The following is a 23,133-nucleotide window of genomic DNA, read 5'->3' as shown; positions in this document are numbered from 1 at the left end:
AATTAGGTCAACAGCCCGGGCTAAAAGATGGACTGATCATCTCAGCCATCAGACTGTTTTATAAATCTAAATATACAACAACATAAAACATTCCATGACTACAAGCTAAAAACATGCAATGGCTTATTCAGTGTGACCATTATAGAAAATGTTATTTGTAACACCAGTTTTCAAACATAGGTATATTAATTAAACTCAAACAGAATATCTCTACACATATGCAGGACCTATGAACACTTTGAAAAGAGATCTTTCACAAAAACACAATACCAATGAAAAGTCTGTGAGAGAGAAAAAAACACATTACATAACCTAAAACTGTGAAAATCTAAATGGATTTAAATACACCTGGAACTGTGTTGCTTCTCAGACAGCTATACAATTGTAGTGTTACTTTAAGATTAAATCAACTTTTGAAGTGGATCCCTCCTGCCTTTTCTACCACCCGGTCTTGAAGACCCTAAAAAAGCAGATATGGCTTTCATTTACTGTTTTTCCATGGAAATGAACATTTTAAAGACATTTTGCTTTGGAGGGTAAGGCTTATATCTGTCTGCCTTTGAGACATCAGCGTTTTCCAAAGGCTATTTTTTTAGATACTGATCCATTTTTCAGCACTTCAACCAGTCATACTTTTTGGGAGGAAATGGGGTGTATTATATGGTGTGGTTGGGCAGCCTCAACATTTAATACACTTATCAATCTATTTAGGACCCTTCGCTTTACTTTTTCAAACTTTTAGCTTAACCCTGGGTAGCTGAGGCTCTGAGCAGCAAACCATTCAAACCGAACCAAAACAATTGAAGAAATCGAGAAGACACCAAAGAAATCCGACACCAATTTATAAAAATAGACTGGGTTTTATGTATTTTTTTTTTTACAAGCCACAACGTATTTACATGGTATAAAAAAATCAAAGCATGACACTAAAATGCAAACAAGCTTTGGCGAATTCAACAAATTAGACACTTAGAAACGTTTTCACTAAAAAGTCTGGATAGTTGTAATGCAGTCAATTGGAGTCACTTTAGACGACCACCTCCAGTAGGGAGCCAGTCAGGGGGACCACGAGGTCCTGAGACACCGTTACCTCAGCAGATGAAGCAGTCTTTGGTCAGTTTAAGGCACTTTTATCCTTTGAACGGTTCTCCTACGGCAGTGGTCCTGATGCAAAGGGAAGAAGGATGCTGTGGAATTGATAGGGTCGAAGAGGTTCCTGCTGCGACTAATGCTCAGTTCATGAAGGGGGTGAGGCAGTCCTGGTCACAAATTTGACGTCCCTTGAAGTCCTCTACGTGCTGGCAGAAGTCCAGTAACCACTGGATTATCAGTCGTCCAAAACAGCGGTCATGGGCCAATCCTTCCCGGTTTGATATCTCATCCTCTGGAGGTCTGAGCTGCTTCTCAGGTGCAACGTTGTGCGTTGGGTCTGGGTTCCGGGTGCTGCAGGTTCAAGACTTTTGGCTATCGACTTGCCCCAGCAGGCTTATCAGCTTGTGTCCCTGTGTTGTGAACAGGAGGCCAGCTCACTGAATCTTGGAGTCTCTGGGCTGGGCTTAGGCTGGTCTCTGGAGACTACTTCTCCATGAGCAGGACACAGCAGTCACAGTCCCTCTTCTTTGCTAGCCACCAGGATCAGCAGGTGCAGTCCACCCCGGTGCAGCCTCTCTTTGTTGGTTCTAAGGTGCAGCTGGGCAGTCGTTCTTCCAGTCCAATTGAGATTTGAGTTCGGGTTGCAAGGGGTGCCCTACTAATGCTCAGAAAAAGCCATAAAGGTGTGATGTGGTTGGTAGCCAATGAGCTACCAGGTTCCCTCCCAACTGATGACCACTTCCTGCAAGGTGTGGATTTGGGCACCCCAGGATGCACCATTCTGCCCACTTCCAACATGGCAGGACCCCTCTCCCGGCGTGTGGAACTCCATAGACCAACCCAGAGGTGTAGATACCACGGAGGCTACATGCCCCTGGAAAACAACGTTGGCAACTGCTTTCCCCTCTTCTACCCCACGGACCATCCTGTCTGCCTCAACAATAATGAAAATCCGCTTCCAAGTGTTACCCATTTGCCCTTTAAAGGTGGTTTCTCCTTTGAAGCTCAACTTATGGCTCAACATCCTTGTGATTCCTGGAGGGAGGCGACACCTCCTTCCAGAGCAGGTCCCTATGGTATCCTTTACTGGGAGTCATTGGGATGCCTCCCCAGAGGGCAGAAAGCAGTCTCAGCAACGGGGCACCATGTGCAACCAGTATGGGCACAGGGGACTAAAGGTAACAAAGAGGCAACCTTGCTAAAGTTGCACATTGCAACTTCTTACATTAATTTCAACCAGAGGATCAAGTCGGGCTTAACGGAACAGGCTGTTTGATACCTTGGATAACTCACTTTGGTCGCACAATTAAAAAAATTTAGCACAGCTGAGAGATCCGCATGCAACTCTGCACTTGCCAATAGGGTAACCAACCAGTTTCACAATAAAAAAGCATTTGCAATGCAATAGGTCTCGCATTTCTGCAAGTTTAAGCTATTGTTATTGTAAATGTCCATGCTTTTTATTGAAATTTTAAAAACCAAAACATAAATAAAAGGCATTGCCGTTTACAATGCCAACAGCTCAAACTTGCCCAAATGCGAGACCTTTTGCATTGCAAATGCTTGTTTCAAGTTGGGCGAGCTGCGTTTCTCATTGCGAGCGGTAGCCATTATTTAGCATGTAAATGACGACCCCTTCTGCTTTCTTAACATATTTCCGACATTAGGCAATGGGAATCGCTTTTGTGGCTATGGCCTGCCTCCGTGACATTTGTCCAATTCGGCAAAAATGTCCCTCGTGTGCTGAAAGACGCTGTTCAGATCTTCTGCGAGAGTTCGCAGGCATTTTCGTATAGCAAAAAAAAAAAAGTCAGTATAAACGGACTTTTGCGTGGGTATTTACAGGAAACTAATACAAATAAATGGGGGAAATCCTAAGGTGTCAATACCATCACCTTTTCAACATCTGAATATCACAAATGCACGACACTAGTTTTAATCGCGATTGGATTAAGTCAGCCTTTCATCCTTCTGAGGTTTGTTCATTAAGTAACAACTGCCAGTTACAGCACTTCGTAATAGCAGAGGTGTGGCACCAAAGCCTACATAAAATACAGTACGAATTATTAACTGTAATAAGCTAAACATCATTTTACTGGAAGGCCCAGGTCTGAGGGCTATGGGTAAGATAAGGTAACAGAACTTCCTGGAAAGAGAAAACACCTGTCCTCTTCCCAATTATACCCCTTAAATATCAATTTAATTTACTTGTTTACGCCCATGGGAACTTCATCTTGTTTATTGAAGGCAAAAACAAACAGACACGCCCCTATAGTTCTTTTTCACTTGCCGTACTTAGAGGTGCAACTGGAGACACATTTCCAGGGGGGTTGTGGGGGCTAGGGCTAATTCTTCCAGCAACAGGCAGAGTGGAGATGCAGGGGCTCTAAGAAGGGGTGAAAGAGCAACAAAGCCTCGAACAAGTAAATGGTCTTTTAACGACCTGTGAATTTCTCGGGTGCGGCTGAAATAAGACGGATGCCAGCCTACTCTAGCTCAAAAACTGTCTGAGTGTGTGCCTGGGAAGCTGTCCCTGCCCGGGCTGACACACACGCAACGGGGGGTTGAGGGGGACGGGGGGGGGGGGGGTAATTGGGCTGGGGGGGAAGCCTTTAACTCCCAATAATAACCTAGAAACGCCGGTCATGCAAGTCAGACTGAAGCATGTGTGAAGACAGCGCTTAGCTCATTTAAGCCATACAATGGGCAAATGTACGCTATACAAATACCATATAACATAAATACCAAATTAATTGATGCCAAATTAGGACTGCAGCTTGGCATAAGCCAGGAGTTAGTTAGTCCATTCAACCATCCCAACTTCCACTTGCCCAACCCTGTCCCTGGTGCATTCACTCAGCAGTCCATCTACCTAACCCATCCACTCATCCACCCACCTACCCACCGACCCAAACAACCAACCAACCAATAAACAGACACTAGGGCAGAAGGGAAACTACTCCAACCTTTTGCCGCGTTCGTAAAATTTACTCCAATACAAAATTTTTGAGGCGTAATCCTGAAAGACTTTTCAGATTCAGGGTGGTTCCCCCTCCTGTTAGCACTGTCTCACACACCTATAATCCTAAAAACACGTACACCCGTTGTAGGCGCCCTCTCCAAACAGGCCCGGTTCTACCCAAACAGGTGCCTTGGCCCTCGCAGTTTTCGAGGTCATCGCAGCCGCACCAGAGTACTTCACAGGTCTTTAAAAGACCATTTACATGTTAACGAGGCTTTGTTTATTTTTTTACCCCTTCATCTCCACATGGCAAAAGGCGACAAATCCTTTCTTTGACAGCGGTAACCTTTGCCTACTGTCCTGCTGCGTGGATATTTCTTTTTCTATGCAGTACAGGAGAAAAGAAGTTTGTTTATTCCTATTCACCTCTCCTGACCCCTGCAGCAGTTTATCACATCAGGCTGTGACACAAAGTTTGACTAATGGAGTGGGTAAGAGAATTTGTTACTATTTGTTTTTTGGTTTGAAATGTGCACAGGACCAGCAGGACACATACTTCGTGTGTGCTTCATTTAAACAGTTTTTATCATTATCATGGCCACTGCAGGACAACAATAAGACAATACAAAATGCACAGGTAACTCTGGTGATTAATGATCCTGCTGGAGAGAAATCATTTGTCTGTTAGTAGTTTTTAAATGTAGATGAACTGTAGTTTATGTGGAAGCTCAGTGGGTTACTGCCTTTGTCACAGATATCCTTGTGTTACTTGCAGTTCAGAAGTTACAATCCTAACATAGGACAGTGACCAATGAACTGTCATCAAAGAGCTGCATACAAACATGAATGGTATAGTTAGAACTTCGCTTTTTTTGTTTTGTGATATAGTTAGAACTTCCTCAGTCTTTCATTATGCTAATGTTGCTAAAATGAGTATGTTTGGGCAGATATATATTTTTTATCAGTAAAGCTGACCCCCATGGAATACTCTTTAAATCCTAAGGTTGTGTTTCCCCAGACCAAACCCTCTTAAAATATACTGCCCACCAGTATGTATGACATGTGATTCATACACCTTGAAATTCTCATTGGCTTATGTGACATTCCCTGTAGACTGATTTATATACTTGTATTCATGGTCTCTGTATAGTTTATGCGTGGTGTAAAGTACTGACACACACTACACTGATAGGAGTTGCGCTATACAACAAATGAAATACATATGAGAGAGGGGCTACGTAAAGATGAGGGGCACTGTTAGAGGGTGGCAGTGAAGGAATCTGAGGAGGAGGTAGTGGGAGGGGCTATGGAGTGATATGGGGCACTGTTGGGAGGGTGGCAGTGAGGGAATCCGAGGAAGAGGTCATGGGGTGGAGGGGGAGCTAGGGAGAGGAGGGGCACTGGTGGAGGGTGGTAGTGAGGGAGTCTGAGGAGGTCATGAGGGGGAGGGGCTATAGAGAGAAGAGGGGCACTTGTGGCGTGTGGCAGTGTAGAAATCTGAGGAATAGGTCAATAGGGGGGCCTTGGAGGGATGAGGGGCACTGTTGGAAGGTGGTAGTAAAGGTATTTACGGAGTAAGAGGTTATTGGAGTGACGCCAAAAAAGAATTTAGCATCAGCGCTAAACCTAGCCCTGTCATGGCCTTTCTGTTTTTATTTAATTAGCAGTCGGGTCATAAGGGCTACTGTGGAACATACTTTAAAGCGTATGCTAATTATATTTACTGCTATATTCAATGTTTTAAGTTTGAAGGTGATTTTACTAATGTTTTTACCGGGAAAAATGAAAGTGGAGCCCGATAATGCCTGATATGGGGCAGAGGCCCAAGGTCAGCTGTGAGATAAGGTGCACTGTAGGGGGTGCATTGCAGAGTCCAGGGTCAGGTGGAGGTAGTAATGAAGAGGGATTCTCCCTGAAGGCTCGCACAGAGGGAGCCCAAGAAGTATCAGTTGCCTGATACTCCCACCTCAGAAACCTCCTCTTCCCATCAAAGGAACATTACATAGAAAAAACACTTTTTGAGAGTGATAATATTTAGAAAGAGACTTGGAAAAGAATGCGTTTTACTGGGCCTTGTAAGACAAAGAAGAGATTAAAGGAGGGCGCTGAAGCAGGCCTGCCTAGACATATATGCGACAAATCGAGCCCGCAGTGGCCCACCCAAATGCACCCTTGGCCCACCCAAATAAAAATTCCTGGAGCCGGGCCTGTCTCCAAACCACATATGCTCAAACCCCTGTCCTTTGTACGCATTGTGTTGAAACTGCTCCATTTCCAGCACTCTGCTGCTCACTACTTTCCTTTCATGGCGGCAAACAAACAGCATAGGATAAACTGGGAGAGGCACAGTATGGTAACTGCCGGGAATGGATAGGGGGCGTCAACAAATACAGGAGATCACATTATTGTCAAAATGAGAGGGTCTCGGACGAGACAAGCAGTGCATGTGTCCGGATTGAACATCAACAAGCCTTGGCAACTGCACCCCACGCGGTCAGAGGAAAGCTGCTTCGGTGAGCACCAGCCAGGTCCTGGGGACTCTCCAAGCTATGGAGCGTCAGGCGACGTCTGGGGTAACCAGGAAAGCCCACTGAAAGTTAAGGATACCTTCACAGGGACCCACAGGTCAACGGACCAGGGATCGCGAAGAGACCTCGAGAGGTATCACAAAATACCAGTCCACGTAACACTTGTGGAGTGTAGGTCAGAAATCTTCGGTGGAAACACTTCTCAGGGTCAGGACTACAAGTAGCCCAAAGCACAGCCTCAGATCGACGAAAAGCATATGCAGCTGCAAATGGACACGGTACACAGGGGTATGGGTTGCACGGTCCCCACGAGGGCTACGGGTCTCAGTACTGCTGAGAGCACTAATCGACCTTGGGGACACTTGGGAACCCACCCCCTGTGTAGCACAAACCTTCGGAGCCCTCAGGAGCTCGGGAGATGCAAGCCGGTCAGATGCGTTTAAGGTGCCTGCCTTGCAGGGGAGTAACTCCTTTACTCCAAGGGAGATTCTTCGGTCATCCAACGTAGTGTAGATAGTCGAAGTACTTGGTTTCCTAGCAGAGTTTCGTCCAGGTAAATCTAAAATCCTGTAGTCAGGCGTTTCTACTTTATACCCAAGGAAGGGGTGGGACAAACTCTGGGAACCCACCTATGGAAGGGTCAGGACAGTGGGGTGGCTACACTCATGCCCTCAGTCCAGTTTCGTGCCAGAGCAGGAGCAAATGGCTCCTGCAACCGGTTTGAGCTGGACTATGCACAGGGACACCAAATGTGCACCCAGTGCAAACATCAAAGCACTCTTGGAATGCACCCACCCAGCCCCAATACACTAAAGCCTGTCTGGGAGGTGGTTACACCTCCCTGTGACAGGAAACCTATTGTCCAGCCTTCCCCTGCCGGAGTTTCGTCGAGCAGCAGGAGGGCAGACTCGTGTCTGGCTGGCAGCATCCATCTTGCGATGCCAGGGTCGAGAAAGCTGGTACCGGGTGTACCGATGTTGTCATATTTCTCCCTCTAGGAGGGTGAAATCATACCTTCCACACCAGTTACTGGTGTGGAGGTATGATTCCTAGGTGTTTGACACCAAACACGACATGTTTCCATGCAGCCGTTTTAAAGTTAGCATTTACCACAAGGTTATAATGCACTTAAGAGTATATGGTTGGCTGCATCACAAACAACCCCGGAATAGAGGTTCTGAGGGTTGCAGAAGGGCTCTGCTCATGCAGGTGCACCCTCTCACATAGAACCCAGCACCCTGCCTTCAGGATTGATAAGGCCAGCCATAGGGGTGACTGACAGGTTTATATGTGCAGTGATATGGAGTAGTGACCCTATATCAAAGTAAGGGGTGCATACACAGGCTGCTGTAGCAGACCGGTTGTGTCATTTTGAATGGTCTCCCAGGGGTGGCATAATACATGCTGCAGCCCCTAAGAGGCATCTAGGGTACCTATGCCCTGGGTATATAGTATACCATTTACTAGGGACTTATAAGGGTACCCAAGAATCCAATCTGGAGTGTACCTAAAGTACATGCAATCAATTTAGAGGAGAAAGCAGCTAGGCTGGGGTCCTGGATAGCAGGATCCCAGCCAGTCTAAGTCGAAAACAGTGAAACATCAGCAAAAAGTGGGGGTAACTTTAAGAAGCAGAACCTACTCTCCTACAGCGCTGTGTTTAAATAGATATCTAACAACAATGTCTCAATGTGGGATTCATTGGAAGGACAAGTTATTCAAAGGCGAACCGTATCATAGAGTATCGGAGGAATGAATCCATACAGGGAAGACACAGGGAGACCAAGAATGTAGGGAAGAATTATATTTTCAGCACATGATGGACATATTACGTCATATGTACATATCATACAGGTGAGAAGCACTGCGTGACACTTAGTGGAAATGTAACCAACAAAATACTGTGCACAAGTGCTCGTGGAATTTGTGACGGCGCAAGTGACACAAAGTGGTATTTACAGCGGTGAAAGGGCGCAACAGAAAAAACAATGGTACATTAAATATGCCGGAGTTGGGGCATTTACACAATTAATGCAGGAATTTTCAAGGAACAATTGAGCAAATGCCCATGTTAAAAATGCGCCAAAAGTAACGCTGTTGAAGTCAACGGCGTTTCGGCCTGTAACATTCTAGGCCATCATCAGGACTGGTTACACATGTTTGGGGCACTGTTGCACGGAAATGGTGGACAGAATTATCCAGCAGGTAAAGACCTCGAGGAAAATGGGGGAGGTCCGTGAAGGTCTAGATTGATCGAGGGCGGGGGACACAGTCAATGAAAAAGAATTTCAATTCTTTTTCATTGACTATGTCCTTCCAATGAATCCCACATTGAGACATTGTTGTTAGATATCATGTACCGCCCCAGTCTCACTGTGGTTTATGGGCTACCTCCTGTGGTCTGATACTGTGTTTAAATAGAAACCTAATCCACGAGGACACGAGGAATGCAGCTGCCACTCTGAGTGCCGCTGCTCGCTCCCGAGAGCAAAACGCCGTGAGAGTGACACATTGGAAAGGAGATAGGACATGCACCCGCCTTTGGCCATTTGCGTCCTTTCATTAATGAAAGACACACGCAAAGGCCAATCCAATGTGTGGGAGGAGTCAAACCCACAAGGAGATGTTTGGAGTGCTTACAATAAGCCTCCCGTAGAGCAGCACATGCGTGCAAGGCTCGACCTAAAAAAACGACAGTTCTGCTTTTCTTGAGGCCCACCAACCCTCCCAGGCAACAGGCAAGCGACGTCAGCGGAACAGGAATCTACACAAGACCCCACTTGTGCACAGTAATCTTGGACCTAAACAGAATCCTTCGCAAGATGTAAAAAGGTAGCCCCACCCTTCTGACAACGTGCACATGCAGCTTCTCTGGTAGATCCATTTTATTGAGTCTATATGATGCAGAAAAAAAGAAAGTGCAGGAGTTTAAACCTGTTGTTGCAGGACAGCACTGGACAAGGACGAACGATACCTCCCAATCCGAAATGGGTGTATCCAAATGTCTCTCCCAAGCCTCACGTGCAGGAATCTTTTGCGGTTGCAAATCATTCCTAAGGGCTATATAAAAGTGGGTAATTAAATGACGACCCTCTCCCCATCAGATTGAACCATCTAGAACCCCAGAGGTTCGGGGTGTCACAGGGAAATCCATCCAAAGTTCCTTCGGCACACACTCCGGTTTATCGTAATGCAGAACATGGGCTGGTTCTATCCCAAAAGTGTCCTGGGCATCCTGAGATGAGATGAATGTGCCCCCTGGATAAATATCCCCCATTCTATACATCCCCCTTCCCGCCATATCCATGATCGTGTCATTGTTCCTGAAGAGTGCCAGATCCCACATTTTTTACTCCCTACTGAAGGGGGTTGTATGGATTACCTTCTGGAACACTTTTCCCATATTCCCACTGTATGTGTAATCAAGTACGGAACTGGGAGCCCAGATCTGCCCTCTAGCATCAACAACTGGGGCAGAGTGTTCCCTGCAGGCTTGGTCTGCAGAAGCTATTTCTCCCTATTATCTGGCACAGTGTGCCATTGGGCTGCATGCTGTAAGTGTGCATCATCATAGTAGAACTGCATGTCTGGGACCGACAATTCCACATCCTCCAGGTCCTTCTTTAGTGTCGCAAGCACCACTCTGCCGCGCTTACCCTCCCACATGAGTCTCACTAATAGGCTATACAACCTGTGGAAGAACCGATCCCTCAGCAGGAACGGAGTTCTGCACAAGGCACAGGAAACGCGGAAGGAAGACCATCAGTGCTTAATATGAGCCGGTGCTTTCCGGTGCTCAGCACCGGCACTTAATTAGTTTCCAGTGCTCGCCACCCGCACCTAATTGTCAACAACATACTTACAGCAATCTACCACATGGTGGCGCTGCTCAACTAATTTACACATGAGCAGAACAATGGTTGTTTAGGAATAATATATACAATACAATTGCTACCACCTGCCTCCCCAACTACTCCTTGAGCTTTGGGGACCTGGAATAATCAAAACGGTCGTATTTACATGCGAGAGAGATGGTTAGTAGTTGTTTTGGCAGCAATGACAGGGGTGATGGGTGGTGCAAGCTGCATTGGCCCCCTGGTCAGTGCCCTGGCACTTGATATTTTACAAATTAAGAACTTAAGACCATCTTTGCTATGTCCTCCCTACCTGTCACTGACAGTGGAAGTCTATTCAAGAATTTAATAAAAATTTCCAGGCCTTTCAGCAACCTATCTATGTTCTGGTGCTGGTGTTGGGCCGCAACATGTGTGATCCCAAAGTATAGAAATCCATCCAATTCTCACCTAAATCTCACAGCTGGCAACTCGTCCAGTTGTTTCCTAGTCAAGCCCCTCAGAGGGAACAATAATGAGTTGCGGACATTGATCTTGAGACCCAATATCTAGCCAAAGTCATCCAGGAGCCGCATCAGAATTGAACAGCCTCCCCAGGAGACCGCACATATATCAATGCATCATTCGCATATAATGAAACAATGCGAGTGGTGTCCCCCATCCGAATCCCCCCCAGGGCCCAGTTTCATGCGCAGTAACAACGCAAAAGGCTCAATTACTAAAGCTTACAGTAGGGGTGAGAGGGGGCATCCTTGGAGAGTACTCTGTCCACCGGCCAGGGTTCAGAAAGCTCACCCCCCCACCCGAATGCGTATAGAAGGGTCAGTGTACTGTAATTGTAGCCAAGCACAGAAGTTGGGTCCAACCCCATGTCCAGCAGTACCGCCATTAAAAAGACCCACTCCACTGTATCAAATGCCTTTGCGATCTAAAGATGCCAAGGACTTCTCCCCCTCCCCATCCAACGCATCATGACAAATGTAGGCCTGCCTATGGAGGTTGTGTGTAGTGCTGCGCACCAGCATAAAGCAGCAATGGTCCTCATGGACCAGGTCTCGGACCACTCCACTCAGGCTCATCGCCAATATTTTACACAATACTTTAAGATCGGTACTGAGCACAGTAAGAGATCTATATGCACACGGGTCCACCGAGTCTCCCCCTGGCTTCATCATCGAACACACCATCACCCTCTCTCGTAGTCTCAGGTAGCAGATGTTTCTCCCTTGCCTCCAGGTAGACCTCGAGCAGTTTCTACTTGAGAGCGGAAGAATAGGCATGATATAATTCTGCTGGGAAGCTATCGGCACCCGGTGCTTTGGACCTATTAAGTGCCTTCATGGCAGCACCCACCTCTTCCAGGGAGAGATCCTCTTGCTCTTGCATTGCCTACCTCTGCAACGGAGGAAGCTCTACCTTAGCCAGGAAACTCTCTGTGCTGCCCTCTACATCCGGTGGGACAGCTCTATAGACAGATTTGAAATGGTCCAGTAGGGCAGAGGATATCCTGTGAAAACAGGTAAAGTTACACATTCTGTCCATGGAATATGTTGCACCCTGCTCTAGGGCTTGTTAGACCTGCCATACGAGTGACTCGAACATATACCATGGGGAAGTCTGGCTTTGCCACTGCTTTAATTGGCAAAGTCAGTCCAGCAGATAAAACTGCTCTTCCAGCCTGTAAAAGCAGGCTGGAAGTCTTGTTTTATCCAGGGCGGCACAACCAGTGCTGCAATCCCTGGGAGGGTCCTTCTAACTTATGTGCCCTGGGTACCACGGGTCTCACTTACTAGGGACATACAGTTAAGTTAGATCAGCCAATTGGGTAAAAGCCAATTCAAAATTTCAGTTTAATGGTAAGGGCACAGGCACGGATGTCAGGTTAGCAGGCCTCTGTGCACTCAGAGTCGATACACCAGCAGCATTAGTCCAAAAACTTGGGGGTGACCATACAAAAAAAGGCATTTCCTTACATTCCCCCCCTTCAGACAAAGGGTGATGGTCCTTGTCCTGGTACTTATCATCTAAGTGGAAAAACCTGTAAAGGCCATCTACATTGGCATGTTCAGTCCCAGGTCCGTGTTCCACTGTGAAGTCGATTCCCTGTAGGCAAATGGACCACCTCAACAACTTAGGGTGCTCTCCTAGCATCTACATCAACCATCTAAGAGGCTTGTGGCCGGTTTAAACTCTGGAGTACGTACCAAACAGGTACGGTCTCAGCTTTTTCAGGGGCCAAACCAGAGCAAAGGCTTACCTCTCAATTACACTCCAACGCTGTTCCCTGGGGAGAAGTTGCCTGCTAATGAAGACAACCTGCTGATACAGGCCCAGAACATTCACTCATGACAACACTGCCCCAATTCCATGTTCAAAGGTATTGGTCTGAACAATTAATTCTTTACTGGAGTCAGATGCCTTCAGTTTCAGGAGCTGAGCACAAAGCTTCCTTTAGGGTGTCAAAAGCCTTCTGGCACTGATCAGTTCAGACAACTCTTCTGGGCTGTTTTTTTTTTTTTTTGGTCAGTTCAGTTAGTAGTGCCACTGTACTACAATAACCCTTCAAACAAATCCTGTAATATTCAGTCAGGCCAAGAAGGGCTCTGACTTGAGTCTGGGTTGTAGGAGCGTTCCAGGCTATAACTGTCTGGATCTTGGGCTGAAGAGGTTGAACGTGCCTTCTGCCAAATTGGTGGCCCAAATAGACAACGGAGCCTTGCCCAATCTGGCACTTACTTGCCTTGAGAGTCAGGTCTGCCTGTTGCAGGGCCTGAAGCACTTCCCTGAGGTGGACCAGGTGATCCTTCCAGGGAGAGCTAAATACAGCTATAGCATCAAGATAAACTGCACTGGCATTCTCCCGATCTCAACATACTCTGTTCACCAAATTCTGGAAGATGGCAGGTTCATTTTTCAACCCAAAGGGCATCAATTTGATAAGAAAATGGCCTTCGGTGTAGAAAAAGCAGATCTCTCCATGGCTCCTGATGTCAGGTCAAAGGTACTCCGTTATTTAGCTGCCCCCAAGTTAACAATGAGCTTACCAACCCTGGGCATGGGAAGGGCATTCGCCTTAGTGACTGCACTGAGGTGTTTGTAGTCCACACAGATCATCTCATGCTTTCTACACAGAACCTTATCTCTGGCTTCCACTTTTTGGTGTTGGGCTTGGGCACCAGTACCACAGTGCTTGCCCATGGACTACTAGAGGGCTCAATCACACCCAACTCCAGCATCCTAGCAAACTCCGCTTTAATGCTGGCCTTGAACTGGTCAGAAAATCCATACATTTTCCTCATGAAAGGTAAGCTGTCACCAGTGTCCACATCATGGGTACACCATATTGTAAGACCTGGGGTCAATGAGAACAGTACAGCACACCGTTTCATCGACTGCCGCAGTCCCTTTGTTGCTGTACGGTTAGGGTGGAAGAAAGTACTACTCCTTCCAGACTTCCATCTCTGGCATTAGAGGATAGGAGGTCTGTAAGTGGTTCACGCTTCTCCTCCATCTGTCACCATCAGAATGGTGAGGTCTGCTCGGTCATTGTGCAACTTGACCTGTTCACATGGATGACCCTGTGACGGGTCCTCGAGTTTCCCCAAGTCCACTACATCGGTGACTTTCCCTTTTTCTCTATGAGGGGTATGGCCCAGTCCACTTATTATGCAGTGCTCTGGGTGCCATAGGCTCCAAAAACGACAACAAATGTCTAGCTGGATATTCAACCTAAGCAGACTTTTGGTCATACCAGTGCTTTACAAGCTCCTGCTGGCCTGCAAATTCTTCTTCACCTTCATATACACAGCCATCCTGGAGTGAAGGCCAATCACATAGTCCACCATGCCCTGCTTGGTTTCCTTGAGGAGTCTCTCCCAACCATCTCTATCCAAGCCTATTGGATCCCTTACAGGGTGTCCAAAGAGCAGCTCAAAAGGACTAAAGCCAACTCCCTGTTGGCTAATAATAGGCATGAGAGAAGGACTTCCCATCTCCAACTGCAGGATCATGTCTTTCAAGGTCTTGCTGAATCATTTAACTAGACCAGTTCCTTGGGGATGAACTTATAAGTCACACCACACTAGTCCCACATTGCCTTCAGATAGGTAGACATGAAATCTGTTCATCTATCTGAGATCACCTCCTTAGGAAACCCAATCCTAGTGAAGATTTCAAGGAGGGCGCTAGCCACTGCAGGAGCAGTGACTATAATAGGGGGAATAGCTTCAGGGTATTTGGTGTCATGGCCCACTATCACCAACATCAATCTATTCCCTCAGGCAATTGTTGGGGTCTAGGGAACCAACAATGTCAATTCCAATCCCTGTCAAAGGGAGTCTCCAACGCAGGTAGCGGTATCATGGGAGCCTTTTGGTTCCCCCCGCCTTGCCACTGGCTTGGCAGATGGGGTAGGACCGAAGTGATTGACCGTCCTTTTCAGGTCTTGGACTGCCACATATGCCCAGCTAAAGGGATATGGTGGGCCAGGTTAAGGAGGAACTCTCTGTACTGCTGAGGGACCACCAGCTTTCTGGCTGCCACTGGTGTGGGGTCTATGGGCTTGCTGTACACTAGTCCCTCCTCCCAGAATACCTTACTGGTGCCACTGGCATCCCTTTGTTCCTGCGACAGCCAACTGTACCAGGTCTTCTAGAATACGGTAGGTTCCTTTGTCCATTAATCCAGTCCTCCCTAAGGGACCACCTGCTCCATGTAGTTCTGCCAGCTCCTGGATATTTCCAGGAGCAGTGTTTTCTGCAGGCAACAGGCCTACCCCCTGAGAGTTAGGCTCCTTCTGGGCCTGTGGTCCTTTGAAGCAGTGAGCACTCCTTCCTGCCCCTCTTCTTAGCTTTGGGTTATTAGTTCCAGGCTTCAGAATCCCCCAGACTCCCCTTCAGGACCCTCTGTACTCTAGTAGTAACACACACCACATTCAGGTAGACCCAGCCTGGCTGCATGGGTCCTCGCCTCAACTTCGGCCAAGCAGACGTTTCTAGGTCATTTACAGTAAGCACTCTACAGGAATGGCAGGGGACACAGCTACGTTTTTAGGGCCAATACCCCCTCTACCAAAGTCAACCACAGCCATAGGGTGTGACTGACATTGTCCACGCTGACAATCTCAAGCACCTCTTCTGGTAGGATCTGGACTGGGGAAACCAGTTAGCCAAAACCATTGTCCAACTGTCACCTGTAGCCCTCAGAGTCTGAACCTCCACACCATTGATTTTGGCCACAGATGGTATTTATCCATACTTGGTAGACACTGAGCTAAAGGTTCAATGTCCTCCCCACCCAGGTAGCCTCTGTGTACCCTTTGGGATCTCTAGGGGCAAGCTCTCACCCCATCCCTACATTAGCTAATCCTCTTGTTTGATCACTGATGAGTGCCTGTTTCATGCACACAGTGTCTACTCTCTTGCATCCTAGCAAATTACAGTCAAGACACCGCAGCATTTATGGGGTCAAACTGCTTTCTCTGGTACCTCCTACACTTGTGGGATAAGGCACGAGGCTCCCCTACCCTACCCCTACCCCTTTGGCAACACTTTGGAGCTCTTTGTGGCAATCTTTCCATCCCTATCCCTCTCTTTCCCCTGAAGGGAAATGTGAGAAAGTGCCCTCTTTCTTGCATGGTAGGCCCCCACTTTTTGCTGAATTGCTGATGTTCTTTGATTGAGTGTACTCTAGGTTCCTTCCCTAAAACTGCATTGAGGCCTAAACCCAATTGGCATCTCTAGCCACATGTCTGCCCCTGGTAAATGGTACCACAGGTACCCAGGGCACTGTGACCAGAGAAGGCCTCTAAGGGCTGCAGCACTTGTTGTGCCACCCTTAGAGGCCCTGTACCCTGACACCCACACACTGCCTTTGCAGGCTGCGTGTCTTGGTGCAAAACAAAGTGAAGAGTCGACATGGCACACATCCCTGTGTGCCATGCCCGAAAACAACTGCCCTGGCCTACATCAGTCACCCCTCTAGCTCAGTGCCCTATGCCAGTGGTGAGGGTACAGGTGCATGAGCCCTGTACCCCTACAGTGCACAAGTTCATTCCTGGGCACTGTAAGTGCAGTGCTGCCATTGAGAGTATATGGTGCTGGGAGTTTAACATTAAGAACTCCGCAGCACCATAATGGCTACAGTGAGGACTAGGAAGTTTGGTATCAAACTTCTCAGCACATTAAACCCACACTGATGCCAGTGTGGGATTTAATGTAAAATGCACAACAGAGGGCATCTTAGAGATGCCCGCTGAAACTCGACCAACTCCTAGTGACTAAGTGGCTGCTTAGGCTGCCACCACCAGACATGTTTCAGGACCCCCGGAGGCCTGAAACAATGCACATCCTGAGACAGGTGCCAAGCCTCACTAAGAAGAAGCTTCAAAGGCATGCCGCCTTTGTGAGCCTCTCCAGACCATTTGCTGCTTTCAGCAACTGGTCCCCACTGGTTCTACCCCCCACTTTGAGCGGGAGAACCGGCAGGAAAAACAAGTGAGGAAGAGAGGTGTGCCCACCTCTGCCAAATCCACCCCTAAGGTGGGTGAGGCGAGGTGAAGCACAACCTTGAGTCCCCGCCATATTGAGGATGGGGGGACTCCGCCAACCAGGGACAGGCTCCTGCCCCCCTCCCACTGGAGAGTGGCAGAAGAAAACAAGTTACTTACCTATAACTACAGCTCTGACAAGCCCTTTCATAAATTGTTTGACAAGTGAAGATGAACAGAGAGAAGAAGGAAGCTTGGCGCATTTTCTGAATCTGGAAAGAGCAGCAAGATGGACCTTGACCGACGAAAAGGTAAGCCCAGATTTGGCTAGAGAAAGCAAATAAGGAAGAATTTGGTCCACAGGAGCTTAAACTGGGTGAATATTATTCGCCTCGCACCAACAGCACAATCGCCTTAATTTTAAGCGATAGGTTTTGATTGTGCTCTGGGCACGAGATTTGGCCAAAATCTCATGACAGTCCTTGAACTCTAAGAAATCAGGAGCCATGCGTGCAAGTGCAGGGACTGTGGGTCCGGATGCACCACTTGGCCTCTGTCCCTTGACAACATCGTGGGCGACGGAATAAGGCGAACAGGTTTCTCCTGAGACAGTAGAAGTAGTTGTTCCTGGAACCAATACTGTCTTGGCCAACAGGGTGCAATCAGAATCAGACGGCAACCCCCCAGCTTCATCTTGCGGAGCACCTTTGGGATCAAAAGCATTGGGGGAAACGCGTAGGCACAAATCCCTGACCATCGCATGGACAGGGCATTCCCCCTTGAGCCCTGTTGAGGGAACCTGCTGGCATAGTATCGACATTTCTTGTTCTCCCTCGTTGCGAATAGATCCAGCCCCAAGCTTGGAAAATTCTGTTCACTTGCTTTTCTTCCAGTTCCCACTCGTGACAGTCCGACTGAGATCTGCTCAGTGTGCCCGCCAGAGTATTGTGGAGACCCCTGACGTGTTCTGCTCTCAGAGTTATTTCGTGGAATGTGACCCACTCCCACAATTCCTGAGCTTCCTGAGAGAGTGTAGCTGACTTTCTTCCCCCTTGCTTGTTGATGTAATACAGCCTGGTCGTATTGTCGGTGTGGATCAGCACTGAGGAACCTGCGATCCTTGGGAGGAACGCTTGCAGAGAAAGAAAGATGGCGCGGAGCTCCAGTCTGTTGATATGCTGTTGTTTTTGTATTTGAGACCATTTTCCTTGAATTTGCGAATCTTGCAGGTTACCTCCCAAACCCTCCATGGAGGCATCGTTTGTTAAAACAAAGTCTGGAATGGTTGGTAGGAATGTGAGACCTTGGGCCAAATTCGCTGTCTGAGACCACCAATGCAAAGAATCTATCATGCGTGACGTGACCCTGATGGAATCGTCGAACGAGCCCACGGCTTGTTGCCATGGAGGATGTAATTCCTCCTGAAGAGGTCTCATTTTGAGCCGTGCCAACGGTATGAGATTTATCGCCGAGGAGCACATCCCTAGAAGTGAAGCAAACAACCGGACAGAAACTGACCTTCTTGAAATTGCTAATTTTTGGAGATGCATTTGACAGTCGTGTGACAAGAATGCTTTGCACTGGACCGTGTCTAGCATTGCCCAGAGAAAAGGAATGACTTGTAGTGGACGCAACTGCGATTTGCTCTTGTTGAGAGTTGGCACCAGAGAAGAGATGGAGACATGCTGCTGTGGCATCCTTGGCTGCTTGTTCCGAAGGACCTTTTTTATTTTTTTTCCAAAACCTTTATTGGTCAGTAACGAATAGTACACAGCTTCTCGCCTACAACCTTGGTTAACAGGCCGGCAGCAACAACATGCAGTTACACAGACGTATAGTACTTGCTAGACAGGATCAACTTATGAACACAGCATGTCGCCTACAACCCACATGGGCCGGCCGCGGAGTAATGTAATTCAAGCTGTTGAAGGATGCATACATTAGCAGTTATAACAGCAAGGCATAATCGAACAGTGAATATGTGAGGTTTCTTTTCATCTTTTTATAACCAACCTTTAACTCCAATAAGAACTGTACTCTCCCAGTGCATGTCCACCATACTCAGTATGTGGCGTAAGGAACCATTCAGTGCAGGGCCACAGTATGAGGTAACCCATTGCTGGGTGCAGTCTAAGCCCGGTGTGATGTTGCTCTGCACTTTACTGACCCAGCCAATGACCTGGGAGGAGATAGCCTTGATACAATTAGAGAACGTGAACTGGTGCTACATCGGTCAATGCCACGCAGCATGTGCTATGGTAGGGTAGGGTTTATGTTATCCAACATCCAGGGAAACGTCTGACCCGCCATCCCCCCCGCCTGTGTAGCCGGCGTGCGGAGTGCAATTATACCAGAAAGCGTGTACCCAGTCTGGGCGTACAGGGAGTGCCCTGTATGTTATACGTGGGGAGGGAAGGAAGAAGAAACGGGGCGGGGAAATCAATCCGTCGCCGTAGTCAATGGAGTAGGTCCAGGACAAAGTGTGGTGGATGGGCTAGCCCTCTCTATGTTCCAGTTCCCGCCCTCCTCGGATTCGCCCCCATTCTGAGCCCTCATGAGGTATGTAATGAGGGGGTCCCCAGAGGTCCCTGGGCCGCGACTTGGGGGGCAAGAGGTCAGCATAATGGTGAAGTCTTTCCTGCCAGGTGGACATCGTAGTCAGCCAAATCTTTAATTTGGGCGCTCGCCCCCGTCCCCATCTGCACGCCACGTGGCGTTTTGCCAACAGAAGTCCCAGCGCAAAAAATTTCCGGTGTGCCTTTAGCACCGGATTTGAACGACCCAGCAGGACAAACTTAGGGCATGGTGCGGTGACCACCCCAATCATTTCGGAAAGGGCCACGAAGACCTCCACCCAATAAGTGGCAACGGTCGGGCATGTCCATGCCAGATGCATGAAGTCAGCGCCTGCTCTCCTGCACCTCATACAGCGGTCGTCATCTCTCAGTCCGAACCGGCACAGTTTGGCAGGGGTATAGTATAGGCGGTGCAAAAATTTAAAATGAACCAGTCTAAGTCGGGCATTACCCGTCACTGCATTAGTATGAGAACAACTATCCTCCCACTGTTCATCCGACATTGGAGCCCCTAGGTCACTGTCCCAGTCCGCACGCGCTCTGAGGGAGGGGGGCGACGGAGCTGCTTGTGCATGGGCATACAACATGGAGACCACATGTTTCGGAGTGTCTGCCTGTAGCAGAGCATAAGAGGCGCCAAGATATCAGGTTCATCCGGGAAATTAGGCGTGACCGCCTTGATATTTTGCCGCCGCCGAACATAAAGAAACTTATCCATTACCGACGGGGAACTCTCACTAAAGAAGTGTGCCGCCGTGCGGAAACTCCCCTGGTGGTATAGGTCACCCCACGTTTGAATCGCGAACCTTGTGAGCATTTTGCGACCAATTTCCTCGCGGGTAACACTCAGTCTGGGGTCGTGCGCTAGGACCATACGAGGAGAGTATAGGAATTTAACCTCCATATGTTCCGCAATGCATTTCCAGGCCCTTACAGTGCAGTCAACCGTGGTGGGGTCTCGATCTCCAATTCGGACCTCCGAATATAGATATCCTGAAGGTTGCTCAGGCCTCATAAACCCATCTTCTACTGCCAGGTGCGCCATAAAGGGAGAGGGGTGGAACCAATAGGCCGCGAAGTGGCCTTGAGAGCAATCGTAATAGCGCTGAAAATTAGGCACATCAAACCCCCCCCTGGTGGTAAGGCAACACAAGGGTCCGCATCCCGATTCTGGCCTGCTTACCGCCCCGGACAAGACGTGACAATTGGGAGTTGAGGGCCCGGAAGAAGCAGGAACCCGGGCTATATGGTATGTTGGTAAAAAGGTATAACAATTTGGGAAGAACCACCATCTTAATCAGGGAAATACGCCCTGCCATAGACAGCGGGAGATGGATCCATTTAGTGACGTTATCAGTAATTTTGTCGAGTGCCGTCCCGTAATTAGCCCTGATAAGGGCCTCCCGGTTTCTGGCCACTCTGATGCCGAGGTACTTTATCTCCTCCGACTCCCACATCAAGGGGTAGTCTAGAGGGAACTGCAGGGTCTTGTCAGTCAAGGGGAACAAGGCCGACTTCGCCCAGTTTATCTGAATCCCAGCTATGGCTCCAAATTTAGTTATTTCGCGCAACAAGGGGTTCAGATTTTCTTGTGGTTTATGCACGTAAAGGGTCATGTCATCCGCGTACAGTGCAATAAGTAGCTGGCGCTCTGGATATTTAAGAGAGCGGTGGTTGTGATGCTGCCGGAGTTTGGCCGCCAAGGGTTCAATAGCGATTGCGAACAATACAGGGGAGAGAGGGCACCCCTGCCTGGTACCTCTGCGGATGACAAAGGGGGCAGACCGGGCACCATTGAGCAAGACCGCAGCCTGAGGCCGGCAGTACAACAGCCGGATCCAGTTCAGGAAGCTGAACGGAATGCCCATCCGTTCAAGCAATGCCAAAGGTAATCCCACTCCAGGGAATCGAACGCCTTAGTGGCGTCTAGGAAAACCGCGGCGGCCTCACACGGAGGGTCGATATCCTGCAGCACGGCATGCAATGTGCGCAGATTATGTGCAGTCGCACGATTAGGGACAAACCCAGCCTGATCCAGGAGGACTAGACGTTCCATCAGGAGATTAAGGCGCGTTGCCAGTACCTTTGCCAATATTTTAATATCCGTATTCAGCAAAGAAAGAGGCCTGTACGAGTCGCATTGCTCTGGCGGCTTCCCTGGCTTCAACAAAGATGTTATAAGGGCTTCGTGCATCGTAGCCGGCAGGGTTCCCTCCTCTAGTGCGTTGTAGTACACGTGCTTCAGCACTGGGGCCAGAACATGAAGGAAGGCTTTGTAAAAGTCAATCGGTAACCAGTCCGATCCCGGTGCCTTACCCGAGGTCATGGACATTATAGCTTCTTTTATTTCGTCGAGTTCAATTTCATGGTGGAGGAATGTCTGCTGGGACGGACCTAACCAAGCTATGGCAGTGTCGTCGAGATACTCATGTAGATTGATCGGTGTTGTCCTGTGTGAGGTGTAAAGCCTGGTGTAGTGGTCAGTGAGGACACGGAGCTGATCCGGGAGGTTGCGCTGCGGGACGCCTTGTTCGTCTAGCAGGGAGGCTACATAATTTCGGTACCTAGGGGGCCGGACTGTGGAGGCTAACGCTTTGCCGGGTCTATCCCCTTCGCCATATACCCGCGCAACAAAAGGTTTCCCTAGGAACTTGCTTTCTTTATCCGCAGCTTCAGTATATTCATTCATTTTCTCTCTAAGCTGTGCCGCAACTACACGCCCTCGTGTGCGCTGTCTCAACTCGCCTTCCAAGTGCCGTATCTCAGTCTCCAGCTTGCGCAGATCCCCGCGCAAAGATCTAAGGACCCCTCCCCCTTTAGCTATACACCAGCCTCTCACAGTGACTTTGAAGGCTTCCGAGACCGTGTTAAGGCTAGACACTGAGTCTACATTACGCTCAAAAAAATCTTGTATGTCTTGCTCCAATTCCGCCCTGAAGGCCGAATCCGTGAGGTGCACCGGATTAAGACGCCAACTCAAATAAGGGGACGCATCGACGGGTATGCGCTGTGAAAGTAGGGCTGGTGAGTGGTCTGAGAATGTGTGAGCAAGATGGAGCGTCCGAACCACCCATGGGGAAATATCCGCCGACAGAAATATGTAGTCAATGCGTGCCCATGTGGAGTGTACTGCAGAGTAATGAGTGCCCTGCCCGAGCGAGGGGTTTGAGTGCCTCCATGCGTCGACCAGATGGTGTTCGTCAACTATGCCTAACAGTGTGCGTTGGGTTTGCGTGTAGTGCGACAACAGCGGGTGTGATCTGTCCGTTGCGGGTCGGAGCGCGGTATTGAAATCGCCCCCTAATATGACATGAGCTATACCCAGGGTTTGAGTTTTACCCCACAGTGTGAGAAATGGGGACGGATCGTCAATGTTGGGGCCATAGTAGCATGCAAAAAGTATTGTGTGTGAGTGCAGTTTCCCCCAGACCAAACAGTACCTGCCGCCAGAGTCCACCTCGGTCCCCGCAGGTATAAACCCCATCCCCCGTCTTACCAAAATGGTCACACCCCTAGCATAATTCGAGTAGGATTAAAACACCCTACATGTAGCCCAGCGGGATGCGAATAAGGGGGTCCCACCCGGCATCAAATGCGTCTCCTGAAGCATGGCAATAGACACTCCCTGCCTGTC

General features: G+C 48.5%; 1 protein-coding gene across 1 annotated transcript in view; it reads right to left on the bottom strand.

The window, feature by feature from the left end:
- The window catches only part of LOC146816480 (exportin-5-like), a 1,728,456-nt gene that overhangs the window by 1,011,633 nt on the left and 693,690 nt on the right, over window positions 1-23,133 (bottom strand). The window lies entirely within an intron of this gene.

Source organism: Triturus cristatus, chromosome 6, assembly GCF_964204655.1.
Source record: "Triturus cristatus chromosome 6, aTriCri1.1, whole genome shotgun sequence".
Taxonomy (NCBI): domain Eukaryota; kingdom Metazoa; phylum Chordata; class Amphibia; order Caudata; family Salamandridae; genus Triturus; species Triturus cristatus.
This window is presented reverse-complemented; position numbering and strand designations above follow the sequence as displayed.